Below are 13,239 nucleotides of genomic sequence, written 5' to 3'. Positions count from 1 at the left end.
CGTGGGCATGGCGGGCAGGCCACGTGGGCATGGCGGGCAGGCCACGTGGGCATGGCGGGCCGGTCACGTGGGCATGGTGGGCAGAGCACGTGGGCATGGCGGGCAGGGAAAGCGGTGAGAGCGGACGACGACCGGGCAGCTGAGACTGGTAACGGAATGGTAGCCAGAGGAGGGAAGCGTGCACCGTGAGCACGGCCACCACGGGAGCATGCGAGGGATAGAGGCGGTTTAGAGAGGCCTTCGTCCAGCAGCGGATAGAGCACTGGCTTACGATGACCTTCCGATTGTAAGTCGCGCGTTCTGGCCACGCCGCCACCACGCTGCAGTGATAATAATAACAACAGTAACGGGTGTGATAAATATCGCACAATAAATTGCCCGGGAGTGGCTCTCTGAACCTTTAGGTCCACTCGGCCAGAAATTATGTCGCACCATGTAATGACACTGGCACGGGCCATTCAGCCCTTATCGCTGCGAGCTGTGATTAGCTCAGCCTCGACTCCTCGTTCTTCCTGTCTCCCCGTGCATTGTGTCTGTGTGTGTGTGCGCGCGTCTGTGTGTGTGCGTCTGTGCGTCTGTATGTGTGCGTCTGTGTGTGGGTGTGCGCGTCTGTGTGTGCGCGTCCATGTGTGTGTTAAGCGTCTGTGTGTGTGTGCGTCTGTGTGTGTGTGCGTCTGTGTGTGTGTGCGTGCGTCTGTCTGTGTGTCCGTCTGTCTGTGTGTGCGTGTGTGCGTATGTCTGTGTGTGTGTGCGTCTGTGTGTGTGTGCGTCTGTCTGTGTGTATGTCCGTCTGTCTGAGTGTGAGCGCGTCTGTGTGCATGGGGAGCGGTGGCCTAGTGGTTAGCGCACTGCGCTACCAAACCGGTGACCCGCTCACGGTCAATACCAGTGACGATTATCTGAGCCGGTCCTGGGCCTCCCCTAGGTCGACTCAACCGCAAATTAGTACCCGGTGCGGTGTGTAAGCATCGCCAATGTGCTGGCCACCCACTACCCTCGCGTACCGTGGCCAGCATTCATAGGTGCTGCTCGCTAGCAGCACTTGCCCCAACAGTCTGTTGCAGGCTATACGGGGGATCTTTGTCTTTGTGTGTGTGTGTGTGTCTGTGTGTGCACGTGCGAAGCGTCAACCTGCCCCTGGCAGTGCTCCGCCTTTCATCATCAGCGGCTCCATCCCACCCCACGCAGCGGCAGCAGCAGCAGCAGCGTCACTCGTCTCCTCCGATATAGCCCGGAGTGCAGCCTCGCCCCGAGCCCGGAGCAGCGAGAGACTTGTGGAGGGGACAGAGTTGCGAGTCGGGCAGAGGCGGCGAGAGGGAGACAGGGCGGGGGCGGGAGGAGGAGGAGAGAGAACGAGGAGAGAGGAGAGACGAGAAGAGAGGCGGACGAGGAGAGAGGACGCCTTCTGAAGGTCATCTCTGGAGGGAAAATTTACTGTCGTACGCAGAGGAGGATCATCTTAGCGGAATGGTATGAAGTCATCGTTGTTGGTTGTATGGGTGTGTGTGTGTTTGTACACGTACACCTACATACGTGTGTACACGTGTCTGTCTGCCGTGTAGCTACACGTACTCGTACACACACGCGCATACACACGCACACAGGAATACAACTAGACATAGTATACAGTATATACACAATGTTGCGTAAGCCTGCACACGTGTAACTACCATATACGATACTTACAAAGACAAATAAGCTCCATATAGCCTGCACGGGCTATTCGGGCAAGAGCTGTTTGCGAGCACCTATGAATCTGCGCGCATACACATATACATGTATACACACACGTGCCAGATACACACGTGTACGCTAGCACACACACCAAGATAATCGCCACACGCATGCACATACCTGTACAGGTCACGAAACACCTGGACACACACACCCACATGCACACACAAACCCCTCTGCACAAACACCAATGCGGCACAGAAACCTACATTCACCTACACACGTGCACTTGCGGAAAGCTGCACGTACTGACGCACACCTGTACACACCTGTACACACCTGTACCTGCACATAGAAGATGCCTGCGAACCTTGCAAATATTGATGAACGCAGTACACTCTGCTGAATGCTGACAGTACTGCTGAGGATGCTGCTCACTATGTAACACAATTTTTGTTCCTGGGTAGTAAGTGTTATTTTCTAATTGCGTATGCCTAAAAAGTAGAGAAAACGGCTATTATTCCCCACAAACTTTGCTTTTGTGACGAGGACTTTACGTGAAGGAATGACACAAATGCACACCACGTTTTCACATTGAAAATAGGTACATTTCAAAATATCACTGTCCTGGTCACAAAAGCAAAGTTCCTGGAGAATAATAGCCATTTTCTGTACTTTTGAGGCATAAGCAATTGGAAAATAACACTTACTACCCAGGAACAAAAAATGTAGATGTTTTTGTTACACATTGATATAATGACACCCTTGCTACTTCCTGATGATGATGCTGTTCATGATGCTGCTGCCGATGTTCATGATAATGACACTGCTTATGATGATTATGCTGATCATGATGATGCTATTTATGAAGATGAAGCTGCTGCTGATGATGCTGATGCTGTTGCTGATGATGATTCTACTGCTGATGATGATGGTAATGACGATACTGCTGCTAGTAATGATGCAGCTGCTGCTGCATCTGATGATGATGATGGAACTATTCCTGATGCTGCCACGACACGCTGCTGATGGTGATGATGATGCTGATTATGGCACTAATTGTGATGATGATGATGATGATTACAATATTGATATGGTATTACTGTATAATACGTGCCTGGGTGTGCTAACTCTAAGCCATACTTTCACAGTCATAAAAATAATAATGAATCTACAGATGTCGATCTCGGCCTTCATCAATCCACTGCTGGATGAGAGCCCTTCCCAAGCCGTGTGGGTCCGTGGTGGTGGCGGCGCGGTGCGTTTGACGGCTGGGAGCAATAGACGTGGGAGCATAGAATTACAGTACAACACAGTGGATTGTATGTACTGCCATGGCCCGGGCCACGTTTACTGCGCTGTTTGCCCTGCCCTCGGTATCGGCGCAGAGCTATGAGCAACCTGTTGTGCGCAGATGTCACGCATCTAAAGCACGATTGGCCAGGCTGGGAACCTGTTTGGCTTCCGAAAGCGTGCGTACAGCGACGGCGGCGCGGTTTGCTTATTAAATATTAACTCGAGCGGGGCCATTCGTATTTAAATTGGACGGTAAAGGTCACGTCGACGGCTCGATTCATAGACAAAGCTCTCCTGCACGTTACGTATCACTGCAAATCACACACCGTTCAAACAAACAATGAATTGCGCAACAATCTTTGGAAGGCCCTTCGTCTATCCACCGCTGGATGAAGGCTTGACCAGGACACAAAAGCAAAGTTAATCATCCACTCCAAAAAAGCATTGTGTAACAAATTTATTATTTTTTTGTTCCTGGGTACTAAGTGTTATTTCCTAATGGCTTATGCCTCAAAAGTACAGAAAATTGCTATTATTCCCCACAAACTTTGCTTTTGTGACCAGGACTTTACACGAAGTAATGACACATATGCACACGTTTTCACATAAAAAAATAGGTACGTTTCAAATATCACTGTCCTGGTCACAAAAGCAAAGTTTGTGGGGCATAATAGCCATTTTCTGTACTTTTGATGCATAAGCAATTAGGAAGTAACACTTACTACCCAGGAACAAAAAATAAAAAAATATAGTTATCCCTTAAAATCATACATCATGAACAACGAATTGTATGAAGATAGTGATGCCGATGATATCCAGAACTTTCTGTTCTCCGAAACGCTACTAGGCGGGCTTGGAATCGGGATTTTCGGCGTAAGGCACTACAACTAGAGTTACAAGGTACGCCTACGCGTTACTATACTGTATATTATTGTCGGTGGAGTGAGCGGCTTACAATTTAAAGGTTGCGAGTTCAAGCCCTGCTTTTGGGTTGACTCAGCCAAACATTCCTCCTGGGGGGGTCTATAAAATGAGTATCACTTTAGGGGGAAGTCAACAGTAGTTTTCCAGTGGAACCGACTCGGCCCCGCCATCTGAATGTGGAATTCCCACCAACCGGCTCAGGGTTGTGAACGTGAGATGAGCACCGCCTCGATGCCGGAAACTCACCTCCACGTTCGATTATATTCCAATAATCCCACGAACGGGTTTATTTTGAATATTGTACGGCGCAGTATGCTCATGAAGAAACCTGCAAAGACAACGAGGCGAGATGCATTTGGGCAGAGTGCCGAAATTATTCCCCGCAAGGAACGTCCCGGACTTGTTCCGGCTGAAATGAAGCACGGCCCATGATAACCGTCACAATAAATAATCGTCGTCGTCATCACAGTCATCGACGACCTTTTTGCAAGGCGCTTTATGGCTGTGAATTGACTGCTGCCTCGTGGTGAAATAATAATAATAATAACGAGGATAACAAACCATTGGAACCTCCTTTGCCAGTAGCAAAATATGATAATTGTTTTTTTTACCATTTTATCTGGCAACAAAACTGAGGATAACACTCAGTTTTATAGAGGGCCTTTACAAAAATTGGTAATCTCGAAACGAAAGCGGCTCGCGGTTACATAACCGCGTGTGTTGCTGCTGCTGCTGCTCACTCGCCTGCTCCCTCTCTCTCTCTCCCGGGTTGGTATTTGCATTCGTGTGTGGAACGTTCGCGGTGGTGGTGGTGCTAGTGGGGAGCGGTGGTGCAGCAGTTAGCGCGCTCTGCTACGAACCCGGCGACACAGGTTCGATTCCCGCTCACGTCCAACCCCAAGTGACGATTATCTGAACCGGTCTTGGGCTTCCCCTAGGTCGACTCAGCCTCAAATGAGTACCTGGTGTGGTGTGTAAACATCGCAAATGGGGAGACAAAGGCGGCCGGGCGTTGTGCTGGCCACCCACCCCTTCGTGTGCTGTGCCGGCCTTCATAGGTGCTCGCTAACTGCACTTGCCCCGACAGTCTGTTCAGGTTACACGGGGGAGTTTTGTCTTTGGTGATGGTCAGTGGTGGTGCCGTTCCATTGGGGGCCCTAAGCAAAACTAAAAGAGGGCCCCAAACTTTTCAGTTTCTGAGCTCCGATCACGATGCCCGAAGAGACGCCGTAGACAAGAGCTAGAGATTTGGTGAGATGAGAGAAAATGTAGATACACCGCATGAATCCATATATATATTACAGTCCCTGGCATAGGAATGTGGAATTACAGTCCCTGGGATGTGGAATTCACCGGTATAGGGAACACGCAGCATCACTGAATCGGGTGGAACGGTGGCACAGTGGTTAGGACATCAACACATTTGAGTTTGGTTCTCAGCCACGGGTCACATCAGTGACGAGTGAACCGGTAACTCACCTCCCCGCCCCCACTTCCTTCATTCACCAACCCATTGACCAGGATGGTGAAGTATGATCAAAGCAACCAGAATGCCATTGGGAGGCCTCCATCCAGCTGTGGATTGGCGCAGGGCCGTGAACTATGATGACAATAATGGACATCATCATCACGAGCTCGGTGCCAGCACTGCATAGACGGTCTTCGCTCCAGTGTTCATCGGCAATGCCACGGCCGCTCCACACCTCATCGCAGAGGTCGCAAACGGGTTTTGATTCCTTACCCGTACCCGTACCCGGCCGGGTACGGGTAGGGTACGGGTATCGGGTGCCTGATTGCGACCTCTGGGATGAAGCCATGTTGCAGGCGCGGGTGGGTTGATTCTAGGAACTTGAATTGGGAAAAGAGACACGACGTTGGGAAATGAGTGACAAACGGTGACTCACCAGTGACTCACTGGTCTACCCGTACCCGTACCCGGCCGCACCAGGATCGCAAACGGGTACCCAAACCCGTACCCGGCCGGGTACAGGTAGCCGGGTATCGGGTAGGGTACGGGTATCGGGTACCCGGTTGCGACATCTGCCTCATCGCCGCCAGAGCGCACCAACGATGACGGCCCCAGGGTGTTTAGGCGGCAAAGAGCGAACGCAAACAACAAAAAAGATCCCCACGGTTGGATTCACTTCGGATACTAAAAACAAAAATAAACAGAACGAGCCGCCCAGGAATGCGCTCGTTCTGTGTTTACTTTGCGTTGTTTATGAACGAGACAGATGCACGATTTCTCCAGTAAACATCAGTGTCCTGGTTCTCAGGTCAAACGTAGAGCCCCCCCCCCTCCCCCGGGGATCACGCCGTGGAACCCGCGTGTGCGCGCGCGTGCTGGAGGGGGGATTCCTCTTCACGCCATGGGGAGCGGTGGCGGAGCGGTTAGCGCTACGCTGCTGCTACGAACCCGGCGACGCAGGTTCGATTCCCGCTCACGGCCATCAACACCCAGTGACGGTCATCTGAACCGGTCCTGGGCCTCAGTCTCACCTGGGGCGGTGTGTAAATATCGCCACGAGGGAGACTAAGGCGGCCGGGAGCGGTGCTGGCCACCCACCCCCTCGTGTGTCGTGCCGGTCTTCATAGGTGAACAACACTTGCCCCAACAGTCTGTTAAGGCTATACGGGGGATCTTTGTCCTTGTTGGAGGAGGAATTCCTCTTCATGTTATGCGCCATGAGGTGCATAACATGGGTGACTGTAATATCTGACGTTTTGGGGGGCATGGTAAGTGTCGTGAGGCATGAATATACCAGCTTGCTGAGCCACGCGGACAACGTGTGGCAGTACAGCAAGTAGGTTGCTGAGACAGCCATGTGTGCATAGGGAGGGAGGGGGAGCAGAGTAACATTTCTGGCAACTGCCTGATGGTGCAGATTGTAACTGCAAGCGAAACGTCCGTAGCCATTTGTTATACAAAAAAAGCGATTTTTATTTTACCAGGTAAGACCCACTGAGCTATATAGCTCTTTTTCAGAGGCGAACCTGGCCACAAATGAGAGCTCAATGAGGTGGCTTATCGCGTGGAAATGTATCACAGCCAAATACTTAAAAACGCACGTTTATAAATGTGGAGGGGAAAAACTGAAGGACTCGGAGAAAAATCCACGCGACCACAAGGAGAGAGACACGCAAACTCCAAATATACAGCAGCAAGCATCGTCAGGGTCGGGATCGAACCCACGACATCCTGTGTACCAGGCGAGGGAGTTAACATCTCCTAGCCACCGTGATGATGAGAGAGAGAGACGCAAACTCCAAATATACAGCAACAGACATCGTCAGGGTCGGGATCGAACCCACGATCTCCTGTATACCGGGCGAGGGAGTTAACATCTCCTAGCCACCGTGATGATGATGAGAGAGAGACACGCAAACTTCAAATATATAGCAGCAGACATCGTCACGGTCGGGATCGAACCCACGACCTCCTGTATACCGGGCGAGGTAGTTAACATCTCCTAGCCACCGCGGTAAAGGTGTCGTCGTGGATTGCTGGTGCTGCTACTGAAGCACTCGTAGATTCATCACGTTTGTTCACCACGTGACAACTTCACGAATCGGCTGTGTCGGGTGGAGGGAGGGTTTTAGGACCCTTGCTAAGTAAATAATAAATGTGTAATAATAAAAAGAGCATCCCCCGAAGTGGCCTGTCATGACCACAGTCACGGGGCAGCACTTTTAAACCCGCCCTGCCACCGACAGGGTAATGTTCATCGCGTCACTGGCGAAACAATATGTATGTTTGTATTTTGTCTTAATTGTCAGAGCTAGAATTTAGTCGTATTAAGTACAGAGCCAGATTTATTGTGATGGGGGTTTGTGTGTGTCTGTGTGTGCGTGTGTCGATCAACATGCCGCAATTGAAAAGGCAGTATAGTCGCTAAAAAAAACTCAACACATTCCTCACTAATACCGTGTGGCGTTTAAAGGAAACATATACACATATATAACAGGCGACGTTTCGAGGAATGGCCCCTAATTCATAGCACAGGTGAGTAACTCGATTAAAAACCAGGTCAGCGTGCTCTGACCCCTTAGTTATCCCGCCAACTCTTAAGAATATAATTTTTAACCATCAAGAGAGTCACTGACATTTACCTCCATCTCATTAAACACTTAACATTTCCCAACAGCTTACGGATTACATTACATAACAGGACATTTATGTCACCAGGGAGAGAGAATAAAAGAAGAGGTCTTGCTGGGCCCACATTTCTTTATCAAGGCGCAGCCCTGAGGTGAACACAACAATAAGTAATATTTCAAAATACTTTTTTTTTTAAACACGCTTTCATGAAATGTACCGTACTCGTAATGGCAGAACTCCCACGACTCCAGGAAGTGGCTCCGAAGCTTGCCATGAAGAGACCGTGGTGATTTACAGCCAACGTCAGTTGAGCGTGGACAATTAGAGCCAAGCCGAAACATAACATACAAAAAAGATAGTAAAAAAATATTTGTGTTTATTTTCAATGATAGAATATAGTATTGTCATCAGTATGACATACGGATACCAAGTTTGCAGTCGATACCACATTGGGAAGTGGGTTAAAATCGAGTTACAAGATTTGAGGATACGACTACAACAACAGACAGAGTGAGTTAATACAAAGCGTGTAAAAAGATTGTTTAAAAATATATTTTTAAGTTTTATGATAGAATATAGTATTGCCATCAGTATGACATATGTATACCAAGTTTGCAGTGGATACCACATTGGGAAGTGGGTTAAAATTGAGTTACAAGATGTGAGGATACGACAACAACAACAACAACAGACGGAGTGAGTTAAATAAAAACGTGTAAAAAGTAAAAAGCCACGCAGTTATGATAATTGTTTTTTTACCCTTCTATCTGGCAACAAAACTGACACCTTTTTTTACAAGGAGTCATGTTTACATAGACCACAATACCTGCAGTCATAGTGCAAACAAAAACATAACTCTGATAATGTGCACTGTCATTGAAGTTGATTGGTCCACACCCGAGACAGCTTTCCTTAGAGCCTAGTCTCACAAGGGTTGGACCAGATGACGGATAGAAGGGTAAAAAAACTATTATCATATTTTTTACTGGCAAATGAGGTTCCAATGGAGCCACGCAGTTAGTTGGTTAACATCCACAGGTCCGTGAACGCCACTGTCGTGCATTGTCATCCTCGTCACGACCTCGCAACCCGGCCGAGCTTACGAGTTTCACAAATGTGCGTCATCAACCCAAACCTTCGCATTCCAAATTCAGAATATTTCTTCAGCCCGGAGGAATCCGATGAGCTGTGAAGCTTTTTTTCCCTCTTCACAACGCTCTGAATCACAGGGTGCGAGCCACCAATCCCTTTTGTTTCCCTTGCACTGCGCGGCCTATGAGGATCACCAATTAGAATCTCAGCGATTTAACTGATCAATTGCTTCATCCGAGTCGGGGAATTGTATATGTACACCCACACACCCAGCCACCGCCTCCACGTGTTTTTTACGGTCCATGGTTTTGAGTTGCGATGCTCAGACTCGATTGGAACACAAACCAAAGCGTCATCTATCACCTGTTGGCGATGTCTCCCGGATGCACGGTTCCCAGTCGAATTCGTCTTATCGCGCGAGGCAACCCTCCTGAATTGGGTTTCAACCTCACCGATTCCCATCAGCAGTGCGTGTGGCCTCATAACTCACAGCCCCAAGGGGGTGCACCAACGTTACCGTGTGCGTGTAAAGCCACCCGGTAACCACTTGAGGCCCCCCCCTCCCCCCACAATAAAATGCCATTAAACTACTGTAATAAAATAATCATAAAAATTATAAAATACACAAACTACATGCATAATAACGGGTAAAATAATTACCGCCGCTTAGGTTAAAAGCGATAACGTAATTATCATTGTGCGAAACAGTTGCAAACGCACTTGCGGTTTTCATTATTGCCGTTTGGTGTCTTTCCAGTTCACGTCGTTCAGAACCCGAGGAACACTTATCCGTGACTAATTGCCGCTTAAATAGATTATGAGCATGAAATGCTTCCTCTGGCGTGGTGTCACCGAGCCCCCGGAACTCGGCTGGCACTGCTACAACATAGGGCGTGTAGCTGAAATCACAAACCATAGGGGCCTTTCACAACGCCCACAAAACACGTGGGCTGCACACACAAAAAAAAGCTCACACGTGCGAAACGGCGAAATGGCCTGAAGCATTGTAGGAGGGAAAGAAAAGAAAAACCACCAGTTCCGGAAGAACTGCATCGTGGTTAATCTCGTCCGATAAAGCCCTACCGTCAATTCATTGAGCAGATGTCGACCAACTTGCAGAACTACTTATAGCGGTACAACAGTAACTCGTGATAGCATGAGCAAACCATAACAATAATACAATACTTCAACACGTGCGTCAAGAACACCGTTGCCTTAAAATAAAAAAAAATAGGTCAAAAACAAGTTTTTTAAATGCACGCACTTTTATTTGCACTCAAAAGCAGAAAAGCAGTCACCCCAGAAATGAATACAATTTGATGTGCTGAATAAAAGTGGGTGGCCTGCATACAGAAATGTAAACATCGAAAGGAAGTCAACCACTTTTATTCAGGCCTTAAAATGAAAACAAAAAATGAAACAGGCGACGTTTCGGGTTCAAGGCCTTTCTTCACGGCACGTAAATAATGCTGTTATTTATTTCATTAATTTTAAAGTCACAGTGTTATTCATTCACGTGTTGACTTATTTGTTGTTTTCTCTGTGCTCGTGCAGCACCGCCAATGCAGCAGCAGCAGCAGCAGCGCCACCAAATAGTTTGTAGCAAATACCAGGTCATCCAGCGACTCAGAATACTTATCCCTGAGAAATACGATGAGCTATGAAGCTCTTTTTCACACGTGTCCAGCAGGATCTAAACCGGTGACCACGTAGAACCCACCACTAATCGGACAGCCCACAGCTCCAACGGTGTGGGCTGCGTCCCGAGATTTGTACAGAGATCCATAATAAAGGTTTTTTTTGGGGGGTTAGATCGCGTAAATATAAATGTGTTTAACGACACTTTTATATTTACACGATATAACCCAAAAACCTATATTATGGATGATATTGTTCGCGAAAGCCTACCCACGTGTTAAATTGTACAGAGACGTTCGCACCTCGGGTTAGCCTACGCGTGGCATCGTCGTTAGGGTGCCACTGGCATCGTGTAGAAGATGAAGCTGCGGCCTCGCAATCGCTCGCTCACCCCACTGCCGGCAGAAGGGCCTCCGAACTAGAGGGAGCTCTCAGCAGTATTTGGTCTACTCTTCCACGTTGGCCGGATGTGCTGGAAGATCTGATGAGCGTACTCAATTGCTGGGGTGATCGCGCTTTTTGCCAGCACAGCTCCCAGGCTTCGGAACGCTTTGCCTTTGCTAACAAGACCGAGTCGTGAGACGTGTTGAAGTCCGTCCTGAAAACTCTCCTCTTTAAATTGGCATGGACCCCCCCCCCCCCCCCAGTGCTGGCAGTTTAGCCTGCAACACCATACCATTGAAGCAACTCGCATTGAAGATAAATTGGGTCCTCTTTGCCGATAATGTCGACCGTTCACCAGCATTGATTCAAACAAGCCTGATTGATCTGCTGATGAGACACTGCATGATAAAAAAAAATCGGTTCAGAGTTTGCTCGTCTTGAAATAATGCACCTGCTACTTTGTATGCCCCAGAGGCCATGCGTACGGCTGATGGGTTTTGCGCGAAATACTTGAATGTTTTGTGTGCAGAGACTGATATGTAATGGCAGTAAACACATCGTCTGCCTTGTTTTGATCTCGTATTGAAGTGGCTCCTTGCCGTTATCTTCCAGGGCCGGTCTCTGCCGTGAGATGATGGGAGGCCGTTCCCGGCGGGAGAGTTCTTGAAGGCTGCGGGGCATCTCGCCTCCTGAGTGCCAGGTAACTGTGCTGCTATCAGTGGCACGCGGTCGCTAGGGACTCGAGTGGCCAAGGGCCCCCTTCAAGGGCAAAACATTTAAACTGCAACAAAAAATCAAGTTTATAAACCGCGCACAAGTTGACCTTTCACACCAGTTTAAATACAACTGTATGTGTGCATGTTCAACTTCATTCGCTCCGTGCGTAGCCAGCCGCGCTAATCGGAGGTGCGGGGAAGGACAACAAACTGAACACACACACAAATCTGTTTTAAATTGTACTTGGGCGGCTTCTCATTATTGGAGATAAATCAGCTCGGCTTGGTAACAATTGGGCTGAGCGATTGCGCAAGATTGCCGCGGATCAATGAAAGGTTTGGGAGGCTGTCATCCAGCAGTGGATTGACGTGGATGAGGGCATCTTGACGCCGCGCGAGTCGTGGGGGTTAATTGGCCATACTTCACCACGCCGGTCACTGCAGGTTCGGCGTGTACTCTGGAACATAGATGTACGCTACAACGATGGATTTAGCTGTGCAGCCCTTTGCTGCCCACTATGTAGGCCTGCAGGCTATAACGCCTGTTATGTAGGGTGGTTGCCCCTTCCAGCCTCGGAGATCTGATGGGATCTGGCACGTCCCAGGTGAGTTGGTGATAAGACAGGGGATTGACAAAGGGGTTGCTCTCTTTATTATCATCTGCAAGTGCTTAACTTCAGCCAGAAGAGTATGGCATGCTGTTCCAGGAATTATGTTGGCATTATTATTATTATCATTTTGTTCATGAACATGTTCATAGGATAGGCTCAGACAGTAATATTGGATCGTCGTGCACTAGTGGTAGTGCCTTATGCCGATAATCGCTACTATGACAGCCTATAATGGTGGTCTGGAAAATATTGGGTGAGAAATGAAGCCCTGAATATATTGAGGATTGGAACTGTGTGTGCGCAGTAGATGTGGATGTGTGTATGTGGAGTATTATTACATTATTATACTGGTAGGAACCTCCTGGTTACACCAGCCCACGGAGGATTATTGTGTCCGTCCGTCGTGCAGGGAGGGGCTGGGTGGGGAGGGAGGGGCTGGGTGGGGAGGGGAGGGTGGGGTGGGGCTGGTTGGGGAGGGGCTGGGTGGGGAGGGGCTGGGTGGGGAGGGTGGGGCTGGGTGGGAGGAGTGGGGATGGGAGGGGTGGGGCTGGGTGGGGAGGGGCTGGTCACCCCGTGGTGCCCTTATAAAACTCAACGTTTAACCTACTCACGCCGGCTTGTGCCCGCCCTCACAGTCGGGCATATTTGCGGAATACACTACGCCGCCGTTGACCCTGACCATTGACCGAGCAACCCAACGTTCCTACCAGCTCCCTCCGCAGGAATGTGTTCATTACTACGCTCAAGACTCGTTTTCAGGAGGGTCCTGCCAAGTTTTCGCAGTAGGGGGCGATTCTGCTGCTGT

At 49.1% G+C, this 13,239-nt stretch overlaps 1 protein-coding gene across 1 annotated transcript in view; it reads left to right on the top strand.

Annotated features, from left to right (window-relative positions):
* Window positions 1-1,336: 1,336 nt before the first annotated feature.
* Window positions 1,337-13,239, top strand: part of LOC144729164 (5'-AMP-activated protein kinase subunit gamma-2-like) — a 148,411-nt gene continuing 136,508 nt past the window's right edge. Inside the window, exons 1-2 of the mRNA XM_078609165.1 lie at window positions 1,337-1,470; window positions 11,720-11,807. The gene's annotated coding sequence lies outside the window, so the exon portion shown is untranslated. The remainder of the gene's footprint in view (window positions 1,471-11,719; window positions 11,808-13,239) is intronic.

Source organism: Lampetra planeri, chromosome 31 (genome assembly GCF_965212315.1).
Source record: "Lampetra planeri chromosome 31, kcLamPlan1.2.h2, whole genome shotgun sequence".
NCBI classification, from domain to species: Eukaryota; Metazoa; Chordata; class Hyperoartia; order Petromyzontiformes; family Petromyzontidae; genus Lampetra; species Lampetra planeri.
The sequence above is the reverse complement of the archived record's forward strand: the minus strand, read 5'-3'. Positions and strand labels throughout refer to the sequence as shown.